The sequence below is a fragment of the Sciurus vulgaris genome (assembly GCF_902686455.1).
Source record: "Sciurus vulgaris genome assembly, chromosome: 1".
In the NCBI taxonomy this organism is placed as follows: Eukaryota; Metazoa; Chordata; class Mammalia; order Rodentia; family Sciuridae; genus Sciurus; species Sciurus vulgaris.
Genome location: NC_136461.1, coordinates 212,209,561 through 212,224,670, shown reverse-complemented (window position 1 = coordinate 212,224,670; position 15,110 = coordinate 212,209,561). Strand labels below are relative to the sequence as shown.

Genomic DNA, 15,110 nt, shown 5'->3' with positions numbered 1-15,110 from the left:
CACATGTTGGGGACAGGGTAGATACTACAGCGCCAAGCTCCAGGCTCTCATCTTAGCCACTGTATCTTGGCCATGATGGCCATGGGGCCTGTAAGACACTGGCCTGAGGCTGGATGTCATGAGCAAGATAACCCAGATGGTAGCTGGAGAGCAAAGTGGCCCTGGGCAGTGGGTATGGTCACAGGCAGGGTAGGACCACAATGAGGTGGGCTAGCTGACACCTGCTGCTGGCCTAGTCAGTGACCTGTCTCCCAGCCCACCCTTTTTGCTGGGCCTGTGGTTGGCACTTGGGGTTCTCTTTCGAGGGTGGGCTCTTAACACCTGTGTCAGTCATTGGCTGTTATACCTGTTAGTCAAAACATTCGAAGGTGCCTTCCTCCCAAGGGGTGCCTAAAGTTTAATCAAAAAGATCAGACAAACACAATGATATATATTTGCTTTGTTGGCAGACTTTATTTTGAGGGACAGGGGAGCAGTGTGACCCCTGGGTAAGTGGCCAAGGTCAGCTCTTCAGAAAGCTGACCTCAGCAGCCACCACCCATAGCTGCTAGAGGACCAAGTCCCTGCAGCCTCCACTGCAGTCTGTGCCTCACTCCTGAGGCCCAGGGCAATAAGTCCTGGACTGAGAAGTACTGCGATTCTGATAGGTTGCAGTTTCTGGGATGACTTGCAAGAAGTGAGAGGTCAAATCTAGCCTACTGCTACCATTGCCCTGGGGCCGTGATGGGTACCTCCCTCCTTTGTCTGGGTTGCAAAGAGATGCAGCCCCTCACTCCTGGTGGGCTTGAGTCCTGGTCACTTGCACTTGTTGGGCTCTGCTCTCCGAGCCTACCTTCTGTTGGGTTGTGGCTCGTCCTGCTGGATGACAGCTCCTGGGCCTGCCGTTGAGTGGAACAGGAACTCGGTGTGCTTGGCGAGAAGAGCCAGGCCTGCCTGGGGAGAGGGCACAGCATCGCCAGCCCTGTGGTTTGCCGTCTGCCCTGTGGCCCCTCTGCTTGGGAGCTCTGCATGGCCTGCATCTCTGGCCAAGGCATCAGTCGGCAATCCATGTTTTAGCCCGCCCGTCAGGTGCTGGCTGCCCACGGGAGCTTGAGAACCACTGTTGCAAGCAGTGTCCTGCTGGCTGCAGAACGTGGTCCTACAAGCCATCTACCTACATTCCTGTGGATCATGTCCCCCGAGCTGCCCTTTGTACCCGACTGCCCTTCCCTTTCAGTCTGCGTGCCGGCATATTTCAACACTGTCATTGCGTTGCTGTCAATGCCAGGACTAACAGCATTCACCTGCCATGGCGCCAGTCAGCAAGTGGGTGTCCTGACTCCATTTCCCCTCTAAGGAGCATGCTTCCCTGGGCAACACCAGGCCCCTCTGACTTAGGCCAGCTCCCTGAGATGGTATCTCAAGGGCTGTGGCTTCTATGGGGAGCACCACAGGAAAGGTGTGAGGGGCATGTGCTCAGCTGAGCCTAATTGCAGCCTCACCGGTTGCTCTCAGGAGCAGCGTCCCACCTCAAAGGCTGTCCTGTCCAGAGAGATCTGGGCTGGTATCTGCCACATCAGGCAGTCACTGGCTGCAGGCTGCCTCTGGGACAGGCAGCCAACACCCAGGCATCTCCAATGAGGCAGCTCTTATCAGCCAAGGACAGTGCTCTGGAAGAGGTGCAGGCGAGGAGCAACTGGGGATGGACACACTGAACCCTGGTGGAGTTGAGTGGATGGTCGCAGCACCTGCTTTCACAGTGATAATTCCATGGGCTCAGTGGCATGACGGGCCTAGCTGAGTACACTCCCTCCACACCCCTAGGTAGAACCTGGTGAATGTCTTCTCAGATTCATACTGGAAGTCACAAAGAAGAAAGGAAATCCTTGGGTGTACAAATGAAGCAGGGCTACAGGGTGGGACTGATGCCTCCCCAGGGAAGCTGTGGATCCTGGTAACCAAAGCCTTGGGTTCTCACAGATCCTCAGGAGCAGTAAGTGAGGACTGGATAAGCCTCTGTTTGTGATAACAGTTTATGAAACATAGACTCCTAACCAATGGCACATGGGGACAGAAAGCTTGCTGGAATCTCTGGACTCCAGCTGCTTCTACCAGGCATTTACAATCTCAGAGGGACCAAGTAGTGCCCTGGAAACACACTCCTTAGAGGTGATTGGAGTCAGGATGCCCACTGGCTGCCTGAAAATAAGGAGCTCATTTCTGGGGGTTTCCCCTACATAGTCTGGAGAGCCCTGTGCTGAGCAATTAAGTCAATGTGCACCCAGATTGATTTTGGCCTAGTATCTTGGATAAGCCCCTATAATCTCGTCCTGAGGTCTTGCCCCAAGCCAAAATCTCAGGATTCCAGTGGTAAAACCTGGGCTTTCAAATGTGATCTCACAATCCGAAATTATATGACATGGAAATAAGCATCATGAACAAGTTAGCAAAACAAGAGCAGAACAGAACTTGAAAGGCTTGGTGCATTGGAAGTATTCAATGAAGCATCTGTAGTAAGTATATGTGAAGTAAAATCTAGAATGTGAGCAGTAAGATTCTGTCCAAAAAGACCAAGAAGATTTATAAAGGAATTTAATAGAACTCCTAGAAGCGAATCAAACAATGACAACAATCAAAAGTCAGTGGGAAGCCAGGTATGGTTGCACACACCTGTCATCCCAGCTACTTTGGAGGATAAAGCAGGAGGATTGCAAGTTTGAGGCCAACCTGAGAAATTCAGTGAGGCTGTGGTTAAACAACAGGTGGTCATAGTCAAAGAATTAATGAATCGAAGGATAGATCTGGAGAAATGACTCAAAATTCACCGCAGGGAGAAAAGAAGGTGGAAACATAGATAAGAAGCAGAGGACAGCCTCTGGAACTGTGCAGGAAGTCGGGGCAGGCGGCAGGGAGAGCAGCTAGGGACTCGGGGCGCCACTCCTTGTCGGCTCAACGCTCCTCGGTGTCTGCAGCACTCTCCGCTTCCTTCCTGGGCGACGAGACCCCGCAGCCAGAAATTCACCATGTCTATTCTCAAGATCCATGCCAGGGAGATCTTTGACTCTCGTGGAAATCCCACTGTTGAGGTTGATCTCTGCACCTCAAAAGGTCTCTTTAGAGCTGCTGTGCCTAGTGGGGCCTCAACTGGTATCTACGAGGCCCTAGAGCTCCAGGACACATCAATAAAACTATCGCACCTGCCCTGGTTAGCAAGAAACTGAACGTTGTGGAGCAGGAGAAGATTGATGAACTGATGATCACGATGGATGGAACAGAAAATAAATCTAAGTTTGGTGCAAATGCTATCCTGGGGGTGTCCCTTGCTGTCTGCAAAGCTGGTGCTGTGGAGAAGGGGGTGCTCCTGTACCGCCACGTTGCCGACTTGGCTGGCAACTCTGAAGTCATTCTGCCGGTTCGGTGTTCACCGTTACCAACAGCGGGTCTCATGCTGGCAACAAGCTGGCCGTGCAGGAGTTCATGATCCTGCCCATGGGAGCTTCCAGCTTCAAGGAGGCCATGCGCAGCGGAGCAGAGCTCTACCACAACCTGAAGAACGCCATCAAGGAGAAAACGGGAAAGATGCCACCAATGTGGGCGACAAGGGCGGGTTTGCCCCTGACATCCTGGAGAATAAAGAAGCCCCGGAACTGCTGAAGAACGCCACTGGGAAGGCTGGCTACGCCAACAGGCTGTCGTTGGCACGGACGTGGCCGCCTCCGAGTTCTTCAGATCTGGGAAGTATGACCTGGGTTTCAAGTCTCCTGACGATGCCAGCAGGTGCATCACACCTGACCAGCTGGCCAACCTGTACAAATCCTTCATCAGCAACTACCGGTGGTGTCTATCAAAGATGGCTTCGACCAGGACAACTGGGAAGCTTGGCAGAAGTTCACAAGTAGTGCCGGCATCCAGGTGGTAGGCGATGATCGCACTGTGACCAACCCCAAGCGCATTGCCAAGGCCGTGGGTGAGAAGTTCTGCAACTGCCTCCTGCTCAAAGTCAACTAGATCGGCTCAGTGACCGAGTCCCTCCAGGTGTGCAAGCTGGCCCAGTCCAATGGCTGGGGCGTCTTGGGGTCTCATGGCTCTGGGGAGACTGAGGACACCTTCATTGCCGACCTGGTGGTGGGACTCTGCTCTGGGCAGATCAAGACTGGTGCACCTTGCCGATCTGAGCGCTTGGCCAAGTACAACCAGCTCCTCAGAATCGAGGAGGAGCTGGGTGACAAGGCGAAGTTTGCCAGCAGGAACTTCAGAAACCCCCTGCCCCTGGCCAAGCAAGCTGTGGGCAGGCGAGCCAGCGCCCACAGTCACCAGCTGACGACTAGATCCTGCCCCTGACGCTAGCGTGTGTGGACAGTTCAAGCCCCCGACCAGTGCTCGCCGGGGCCTTTGATAGTTAGCTCCCCTCTCCTGCCACTGCTTCCTTAGAACTGCTGCAGAAGCTGGGGTGACCACTTGGAACCCTGATGGAAACCCTAGCTCTGTAATCATGTGACTGGCCCAAATTGTCATCTCAGCTCACCTCACACCAAGTGTCCAGAGCTCCATGCACCTCCAGTGTGATCTCCAGCGTGGCGACAGGCAGAGGACATATAATAAAACACATTGGTCTGACTGGAGCTCCAGTGGAACATTCTGGAGGAAAATGGAGAGATTTGCTTCTAACAAATAATAGCTGATAATTATTTTCCGAATAGATGAAAAACATGAATCAATATAATCCAAGTACAGCGAATAAAACATCTACATCAAAACACATTATAATAAGATTGCAGAAAAACAAAGAGCAAAATTTTAAAGCAGCCAGAGGAAAAAGGTAAATTGCCTGCCAAGGGCTGACAGCAGATCTCGTGGGTAACATGGGAGTTTCTCAGTGCATTCCATGGGTTGGGAGCTTGGCCTTAACCCTGAAACCTTTGGAGGCCGAGTCTTGAGGTTCACTGGACTCAATAAATGGAAATTTGCTTTTTGTTTTGTTTTGTGTTCTGGAAATGGGGTTGCACAGTGTTGCCTACTCTGACCTCAAATCCCTGGGCTCAAGCACCCTCCTGAGTAACTGAGACTAGAGGTACGACACCATGCCTGGAGAGAACCCGCATTTTCACAAGATCCCACATGAATGTTATTTTAGAATGAACTCTATTTTCTGTCAGTACTGGGGATTGAAGCCAGAGCCTAGCACCTGCTGGATAAGTACTCTACCAATGAACCACATCCCCAGCCCCAAAACTGACTTAATTTGAGAATCACTTAAGGGTCTAAAAAAAATCTCTCTAAAGAAGACTAAAGATGGCTAATTTTGTGTGTGGGAAGGTGCTGGGGATGGAACCCTGGGCTTCAGGTGTGCTAGGCATGTGCTCTACCACCGAGTTACACAAACCCCCAACCCAGATGTAATTTTTTGTTATATGCCTATCTGAGTCTATTCCTGCTGCTATAACAAAATGCTACTTTCTTGATAATTTTTAAACAAGTAGAAATTTATTTTCACGGTTTTGGAGGCTGTGCAGTCCAAGGTCGAGGGCTGGCAGGTTCTGTGGCTGGTGAGGACCTCTTCTGTCAGTAAGGATCTTCCTGTGACAGCATCCTCAGGTGGCTGAAGGGGCTGGGGACTAAGGACCATGTGGAAGGGCAAAAAGGTCTAACTATTCTCCACCAACCTTTTGTAAGCTCACTGACCTCAGTCATCACGTCCTAAAGTTCCTACCTCTAATACTGCTGCCTTGGGGAGTCACCCTCGTCTGCAGAGGGACATATGCAGTATTCAAACCATAGCATTCCCTCGGGAATGCCAATCAGAACCACAGTGGGACACCACTCCACACCCAGGTGTGCTGGAGTCTTAAAAAATGATGGACTTTGATTTCCATTTCTGTTTGAAATGGAGTAACAAGGACCAGATTTACCCTGTTGAAGAAAAGAAAATGCCAGATTTTGTGGGGCACAGGCAATACAGGACAGTGGTTGATGGTGGGCCTGATGGTTGTCCAGCTCACTGCCCTGAGATAGGGCCTCGGCACAGGGAGGGCAGTCCAGGAGTGTCCTGCCAGACTCCTGAGTTGGAATGGAGCTGGGAGTCAGGGAGGCAGAGGCAGCTGGGTCCACATGACAGGAAACGGTGAAGAGAACTACCCAGGCCAGGACTGTTCGGCAGCCCTCAGGTGTGAGCTGGGTGCCCAGCATTGTGTGTGTAAGAGATCCACCCAAGGGTGAGGAGGGAACGTGCAAAAGGATCAGAGGAACAGTCCGAAGAGGTCAGAGGGCCAAGAATACTGCCTGTTCCTGCTAGTCAGAATGGAAGTCTCAACAGTCACAGAGCACTCAGGTAGTCTTGCTCTGGGTAGTGGGGAAAGCTAGCCCTACCTAATGAAGATTAAAAATAAGACAAGACAAGATTACCTTGTTACTAAGTAGCTTACCTGCTTCTGAAAACAAAGTTCAGAAGTATTTATAGATAGATAACCAGGCATGGTGGCACACACCTGTGTTCTCAGGAGGCTGAACCAGGAGGATCATGTTTGAGGCCAGCCTTTGCAATTTAGCAAGACCCTATCTCAAATTTAAAAAAAAAATATTTTTCAAAGATTGGGAGGCATAGGTACTTGCCCTGGGGGTAGAGCATTTGCCCTGGGATTGATCCTTAGCACTGAAAAAAAATTTTTTTAAGAGCCTTACAAGAAGATGCAAATTCAAGGCCAGCCTCAACAACTTAGGGAGAACTTGTCTCAAAATAAATTAATAAATAAAAAGGGCTGAGGATGTAACAGTGGTAAAGCCCCCCTTGGGTTCAATCCCCAGTGCCAAAATTAAAAAAAAAAAAAAAAAAAAAGTTTGTCTATAGTTACATGGTTGAATGTCTGGGCCCTTTGTTCTGTTCCATTGGCCTGAATGTCTATTTTCATGTCAATATCATTCTGTTTTGATCACCAAAGTTTTGTAGTGTATTTTATTTTATTTTATTTTTTTGGTACCAGGGATTGAACCCAGAGGAACCTAACCACTGAGCAACATCCCCAGCCCCTTTTTATATTTTATTTATTTATTTTTTAAGATTTTTTAAATTGTAAACAAATGGGATACATGTTGTTTCTGTTTGTACATGAAGTAGAGGCATACCATTTGTGTAATCATAAATTTACATAGGGTAATGTTGTTTGATTCATTCTGTTATTTTTCCCTTCCCTTCCACCCCTCCCACCCCTCTTTTCCCTCTATACAGTCCTTCCTTCCTCCATCCTTGCCCCCCTCCCTAACCCTAACCCTAACCCTAACACTAGTCCCTCCCACCCCCCATTATGTTTCATCATCCGCTTATCAGCAAGATCATTTGTCCTTTGGTTTTTTGAGATTGGCTTATCTCACTTAGCATGATATTCTCCAATTTCATCCATTTGCCTACAAATGCCATAATTTTATCATTCTTTCTGGCTGAGTAATATTCCATTGTATATATATACCACAGTTTCTTTATCCATTCATCAATTGAAGGACATCTAGGTTGGTTCCACAGTCTGGCTATTGTGAATTGAGCAGTTATGAACATTGATGTGGCTGTATCTCTGTAGTATGCTGATTTTAAGTCCTTTGGGTATAGGCCAAGGAGTGGGATAGCTGGGTCAAATGGAGGGTCCATTCCAAGTTTTCTAAGGAATCTCCACACTGCTTTCCAGAGTGGCTGCACTAATTTGCAGCCCCACCAGCAATGTATGAGTATACCTTTTTCCCCACATCCTCACCAACACCTATTGTTGCTTGTATTCTTGATAATTGCCATTCTAATTGGGGTGAGATGGAATCTTAGGGTAATTTTGATTTGCATTTCTCTTATTACTAAAGATGGTGAACATTTTTTCATATGTTCGTTGATTGCTTGTAGATCTTCTTCTGTGAAGTGTCTGTTCATATCCTTAGTCCATTTGTTGATTGGGTTATTTGTCTTCTTGGTGTAGAGTTTTTTGAGTTCTTTATATATTCTGGAGATTAGTGCTCTATCTGAAGTATGAGTGGCAAAGATATTCTCCCACTCTGTAGGCTCTCTCTTCGCATTGCTGATAGTTTCCTTTGCTGAGAGAAAGCTTTTTAGTTTGAATCTATCCCAGTTGTTGATTCTTGCTTTTATTTCTTGTGCTATGGGAGTCCTGTTAAGGAAGTCTGATCCTAAGCCAACAAGGTGAAGATTTGGACCTACTTTTTCTTCTATACGATGCAGGGTCTCTGGTCTGATTTCAAGGTCCTTGATCCATTGTGAGTTGAGTTTTGTGCAGGGTGAGAGATAGGGGTTTAGTTTCATTCTGTTGCATATGGATTTCCAGTTTTCCCAGCACCATTTGTTGAAGAGGCTATCTTTTCTCCATTGCATATTTTTGGGACCTTTGTCTAGTATTAGAAAATTGTATTTATTTGGGTTTGTGTCCATGTCCTCTATTCTGTACCATTGATCTACCTGTCTATTTTGGTGCCAATACCATGCCGTTTTTGTTACTATTGCTTTGTAGTATAGTTGAAGTTCTGGTATTGCGATACCCCCTGTTTCATTCTTCCTGCTAAGGATTGCTTTAGCTATTCTGGATTTCTTATTCTTCCAGATGAACTTCATGATTGCTTGCTCTATTTCTGTAAGGTACATCATTGGGATTTTAATTGGAATTGCATTGAATCTGTATAGCACTTTAGGTAGTATGGCCATTTTGACAATATTAATTCTGCCTATCCAAGAACATGGGAGATCTTTCCATCTTCTAAGATTTTCTTTAATTTCTTTCTTTAGTGTTCTGTAGTTCTTATTGTAGAGGTCTTTCACCTCTTTTGTGAGATTGATTCCCAAGTATTTTATTTTTTTTTCAAGGCTATTGTGAATGGGGTAGTTTTCCTAACTTCTCTTTCTGAAGATTCATCACTTATGTATAAAAATGCATTGGATTTATGAGCATTGATCTTATAACCTGCTACTTTACTGAATTCCCTTATGAGTTCTAAAAGTTTTCTGGTGGAATTTCTGGGTTCCTCTAAATATATAATCATGTCATCAGCGAACAGGGATAGTTTGAGTTCTTCTTTTCCAATTCGTATCCCTTTAATTTCTTTGGTTTGTCTAATTGCTCTGGCTAGAGTCTCAAGAACGATGTTGAATAGAAGTGGTGAAAGAGGGCATCCCTGTCTTGTTCCAGTTTTTAGGGGGAATGCTTTCAGTTTTTCACCATTTAGAATGATATTGGCCATGGGCTTAGCATAGATGGCCTTTACAATGTTAAGGAATGTTCCCACTATCCCTATTTTTTCTAGTGTTTTGAGCATGAAGGGGTGCTGTATTTTATCAAATGCTTTTTCTGCATCTATCGAAATAATCATGTGATTCTTAACTTTTAGTCTGTTGATATGGTGAATGACATTTATTGATTTCTGGATGTCAAACCACCTTGCATCCCTGGGATAAAACCCACTTGATCGTGGTACACTATCTTTTTAATCTATTTTTGTATGCGATTTGCTAAATTTTGTTGAGAATTTTTGCCTCGATGTTCATTAAGGATATTGGTCTGAAATTTTCTTTCCTAGATGTGTCTCTGTCTGGTTTAGGTATCAGTGTGATATTGGCTTCATAGAATGAGTTTGGGAGCGTTCCCTCCTCTTCTATTTTATGGAATACTTTGAGAAGTATTGGAATGAGCTCTTCTTTAAAGGTTTTGTAGAACTCGGCTGAGAACCCATCTGGTCCCGGACTTTTCTTTGTTGGTAGGCTTTTGATGACCTCTTCTATTTCATTGCTTGAAATTGATTTATTTAAGTTGTGTATGTCCTCCTGGTTCAGTTTAGGTAATTCATATGTCTCTAGAAACGTGTTGATGTCTTCGAGGTTTTCTGATTTGTTGGAGTATAGATTTTCAAAATAGCTTCTAATTATGTTTTGTATTTCACTCGTGTCTATAGTGATATTTCCTTGTTCATTCCGAATTTTAGTAATTTGAGTTTTCTCTCTTTCTCTTTGTTAGTGTGGCTAAGGGTTTATCAATTTTGTTTATTTTTTCAAAGAACCAACTCTTTATTTGTTAATTTTTTCGATTGTTTCTTTTGTTTCAATTTCGTTGATTTCGGCTCTGATTTTAACTATTTCTTGTCTTCTACTACTTTTGGTGTTGGTCTGCTCTTCTTTTTCTAGGGTTTTGAGCTGTAGTGTTAAGTCGTTTATTTGTTGATTTTTTCTTCTTTTGTTGAATGCACTCCATGAAATAAATTTTCCTCTAAGTACTGCTTTTCATAGTGTCCCAGAGATTTTGATATGATGTGTCTTTGTTCTTGTTTACTTCTAAGAATTTTTTTATTTCCCTCCTGATGTCTTCTGTTATCCATTCATCATATAATAGCGTATTATTTAATCTCCAGGTATTGGAGAAGTTTCTGGTTTTTTTGTTTTGTTTTTGTTTTTTTGCGGTGCTGGGGATTGAACCCAGGTCCTTATGCTTGTGAGGCAAGCACTCTACCAACTGAGCTACCTCACCACCCCCATCTCCTCTGTTTTTTATTCTGTCATTTATTTCTAATTTCAATCCATTATGATCTTATAGAATACAAGGTAGTGTCTCTATCTTCTTGTATTTGCTAACATTAGCTTTGTGGCATAAAATATGGTCTATTTTAGAGAAGGATCCATGTGCTGCTGAGAAGAAAGTGTATTCGCTTTCTGTTGGATGGTATATTCTATACATGTCCGATAAGTCTAAATTGTTGATTGTGTTATTGAGATCTATGGTTTCTTTATTCAATTTTTGTTTAGATGATCTATCCAGTGGTGAGAGAGGTGTGTTAAAATCGCCTAGTATTATTGTGTTGTGGTCTATTTGATTTCTGGAATTGAGAAGGATTTGTTGGACATACATGGATGAGCCAATGTTCGGGGCATAGATATTTATGATTGTTATGTCTTGCTGATTTATGCTTCCCTTAAGCAGTATGTAATGTCCTTCTTTATCCCTTCTGACTAGTTTTGGCTTGAAGTCCACATGATCTGAAATGAGGATGGATACTCCAGCTTTTTTGCTGTGTCCATGTGCATGGTATGTTTTTTCCCATCCTTTCACCTTTAGTCTGTGGGTATATTTTTTCTATGAGATGAGTCTCTTGCAGGCAGCATATTGTTGGATTTTTCTTTTTAATCCAATCTGCCAGTCTATGTCTTTTGATTGATGAGTTCAGGCCATTAACATTCAGGGTTATTATTGTGATATGATTTGTATTCCCAGTCATTTGACTCATTTTTGTTTTTTGACATGATTTGGTTTCTCCTTTATTTGGCTATTCCTTTAGGATAGTTCCTCCCGTTGCTGATTTGCATTGTTGTTTTTCATCTCTTCCTCATGGAATATTTTGCTGAGAATGTTCTGTAATGCCGGCTTTCTTTTTGTAAATTCTTTTAGCTTTGTTTATCATGGAAGGATTTTATTTCGTCGTCAAATCTGAAAGTAAGTTTTGTTGGGTATAAGATTCTTGGTTGGCATCCGTTTTCTTTCAGGGCTTGAAAAATATTGTTCCAGGCCTTTCTAGCTTTTAGGTTCTGGATTGAAAAATCTGCTGATATTCTTATTGGTTTGCCCCTGAATGTAATTTGATTCTTTTCTCTCACGGCCTTTAAAATTCTGTCTTTATTTTGTATGTTAGGTATTTTCATAATAATGTGCCTTGGTGTGGGTCTTTTGTAATTTTGTATATTTGGAGTCCTATAAGCCTCTTGTACCTGGTTTTCCATTTCATTCTTCAGATCTGGGAAATTTTCTGATATTATTTCATTGAATAGATTGTTCATTCCTTTGGTTTGTTTCTCTAAGCCTTCCTCAATCCCAATAATTCTTAAATTTGGCCTTTTCATGATATCCCATAATTCTTGTAGATTCTGTTCATGATTTCTTACCATCTTCTCTGTTTGGTCAATTTTGTTTTCAAGATTAAATATTTTGTCTTCAATGTCTGAGGTTCTGTCTTCCAGGTGTTCTATCCTATTGGTTATGCTTTCTATGGAGTTTTTAACTTGGTTTATTGTTTCCTTCATTTCAAGAATTTCTGTTTTTTTTTTTTTTTCAGTATCTCTAACTCTTTATTGAAATGATCTTTTGCTTCCCGTATTTGCTCTTTTAACTGTTGATTGGTGTGATCATTTAATGCCTGCATTTGCTCTTTCATCTCCTCATTTGCTTCCCTGATCATTTTAATTATGTACATTTCTTCTGCTGTGCTGTCATTGGGTTTTATTGATCTAGCATCTAGGTTTGTTTGGGACATTTTCTTCCCTTGTTTTCTCATATTGGTCAGATGTCAGTGGGACTCTGTGATATTGCAGATTTCCTCTATTGGCTTATAGTGTCCCTGTAGATTTCCAGTATATCACCTCCCAGTCTTCCGTAGCCTGAAGTCTTGGAGGAACTTGATAATGCAGTGCTTCCGAAGAAAGCTGCCTCTAGCCTGCTACTGTGTCCAGGGCTGGGGACTGGATCTGCGTGGAAATCCTCTCACTGGGCGGACCTTCTCCTAGAAGCTGGCTATAGACAGGAACTGCCCCCACCTGAGGGAGCTGGGCTGCTCGGGAAAGCCTCTCGCTGCCCTGCCCTGGTCCCAGAAGCCCCCTGCGGGCCGGGCTATATTTTATTTAGATACAGGGTCTCGCTAAGTTGCTTAGGGCCTAGCTAAGTTGCTGAGGCTGGCTTTGAACTTGCGATCCTCCTGCATCAGCATCCCAAGCCACTGGGATTACAGGCATGCACCACTGTGCCCACCTTGAAGTGTATTTTAAAGTCAGTGCAATGCCTCCTGCTTTGATTTTTTTGCTCAAGGTTGCTTTGGCTATTAATATCAGGCAATGAGATTTTAGTGTAAAGACTATTATCAGGGATAAACAGCATTACTTCATAATTGTAAAGCAGCCAATTCACCAAGACTAAGTGTTTATACAACTAAAACAGTGCTTCAAAATGCAAAAATCAAAAAGTAATAGAACTGTAATAAGAGATAGACAAAAGTCACAATTAGAGTAGATTTCAACACCTGTCCTTCAATAACTGATTGAACAGACAGACATACAGTCAGTAAGAACACAAAGTCTTGAACAGTTTTGCTGAACAGTTTTGCTGTTCATTTGTAGAACAGTCCACCAGGGACAGCAGGGTAGTGACTGTCAGGTCACACAGAACATTGCTAAGCTGGACCATAAGCCAAGACTCAGGAACTTTAAGATTCAAGTGGTTAAAGCATGTTGTCTGTCACAGGAATCAAATTATAAACTTTTTTTTTTTTTTTTTTGTGGTGCTGGGGATTGAACCCAGGGCTTTGTGCTTGACAAGCAAGCACTCTACCTAATTGAGCCATCTCCCCAGCCCCTAAACTGATAATGTAAAAAAAAGAAAAAAAACCCTGCAAAGTCCTCAAATATTTGTCAACTAAATAGAACACTTCTAAATAATTCACGTGTCGAGAAAAAACAAAAAAGGAAACTGGAGAGTATTTCAAACTGCATGAAAATAAAACCACAGCATGGAAAGCTAGAGCGGCAGCTAAGCAGTGCTTAGAGAGACTTCCGGAAGGAAAACCTCGAGCCACGGTCTCTGCCTCCCTCTTAAGAAACTGAAAAAAGAAGAGGAAGTGAAACTCCAAGGCAGAAGAGATGACCAAAGTCACAGCAGGAGGTTTTGCAGACAATATGGGTGACTCTAACCAACTCATCACAAAAAATAGACACAATTACCACGTGGGTAAAGAGTGGCAGCATCCCAGTGCATTCCTCAGGCACTGAAAGGTAAAGGGAGGGTACGAATGACTTTTGTGCCAATAGAATTAATCACCCAGGCAAAAGGGTCAGATTTCTGGAAAGACACCCATTTCCAGACCACCCAAGGGAAACAGATAACCTGAATAGCTGTGTCTATGGAAGTGGAATCTGTAGTTTAAGACCTCCCCACACAAGATGCAGATGGCTTCTCTGACAAGTCCTTCCATATATTTAAGGTAAAAATGTCAGTACTATACAAACACCAGGAAATTGGAGAGGGGAGCACTTCCTTGACCAGATCAAGCACATCTATGAAAAACCTATAGCTGATTTCATGTTTAATGGCACACGATGAAAGGTTCCCCCCAAGAACAGGTGAAACGGCCTTGTACTGGAGGGTCTAGCCAGTGGCAAAAAATAAGAATAAATAAGGTTAAAAAAAAAAAGGCATCTGTATTGAAAAGCAAGAAATAAAACTGTCTTTATTTCACCAATGACATGAACGCCTATGTAGAAAGTCTGATAGTATCTATACGATAGCTACTATTGTAGCTAACTATTTAGGTTAGCAAGATTGTGGGAGTCAAGATCAAAGTATAAAAGTAAATTGTGCTTCCATATTTTCAAGATGAGCAGTCAGAATCAAATTTGAAGGATCACTTAAAATAGCATCAAAAGTAGAAAGTACTACTGGATGTGGTGGCAGCTTGGGAGGCTGAGGCAGGAGGATCAAAAGTTCAAGGCCAATCTCAACAGTTTATTGAGGCCCTAAGCAACTCAGTGAGACCCTGTCTCTAAATAAAATACAAAAAAAGGCTGGGGATGTGGCTCAGTGGTTCAGTGCCACTGAGTTCAATCCCTGGTTCCGGATAAATAAATAAATAAATAAGCACTTAAGAATAACTCTGATAATAGATGTGTAAGACCCGAACACTGAAAACTACAAAGTATTGCTAAGAGAAAGTAGACCCCTGGTCAATGGAGAGACCTCTTCAAGGGCTGACGACTCAATGTTGTTGAGATACCCTCTTCAAATTGTAGGTCCAGCGCAACACTATCAAAATCCCAGAAGGTTTTTCTTTTGTTTAGGGGGAAGTGTAGAAATTGGTAAGCTGATTTTTAAATTAACATGGAAATGCAAAGGACCAAGAACAGCTGAAACGACCTTGAAGAAGAAAATGAATTTAGGGACCTTACCATCTGACTTGGAGACTTACTATAAATCTATAGTAATCAAGACAGTGTGGGATTAACACAGAGAGAAATAGGTCAACAGAACCCAGGGACAGACCCACTCATCCGATTGCTATTTGATTTTAAATAAAGGTATCATGGTAATTTAGTGAAGTTATAATGATCTTTCCAATAAATGTTGCTG

At 43.6% G+C, this 15,110-nt stretch overlaps 1 pseudogene across 1 annotated transcript; it reads left to right on the top strand.

Moving 5' to 3' along the window:
* Nucleotides 1–2,893: 2,893 nt before the first annotated feature.
* Nucleotides 2,894–4,350, top strand: LOC306669944 (alpha-enolase-like; annotated as a pseudogene). The gene has a single exon. The product of its transcript is annotated as an alpha-enolase-like (transcript).
* The last annotated feature ends 10,760 nt before the right edge of the window (nucleotides 4,351–15,110 follow it).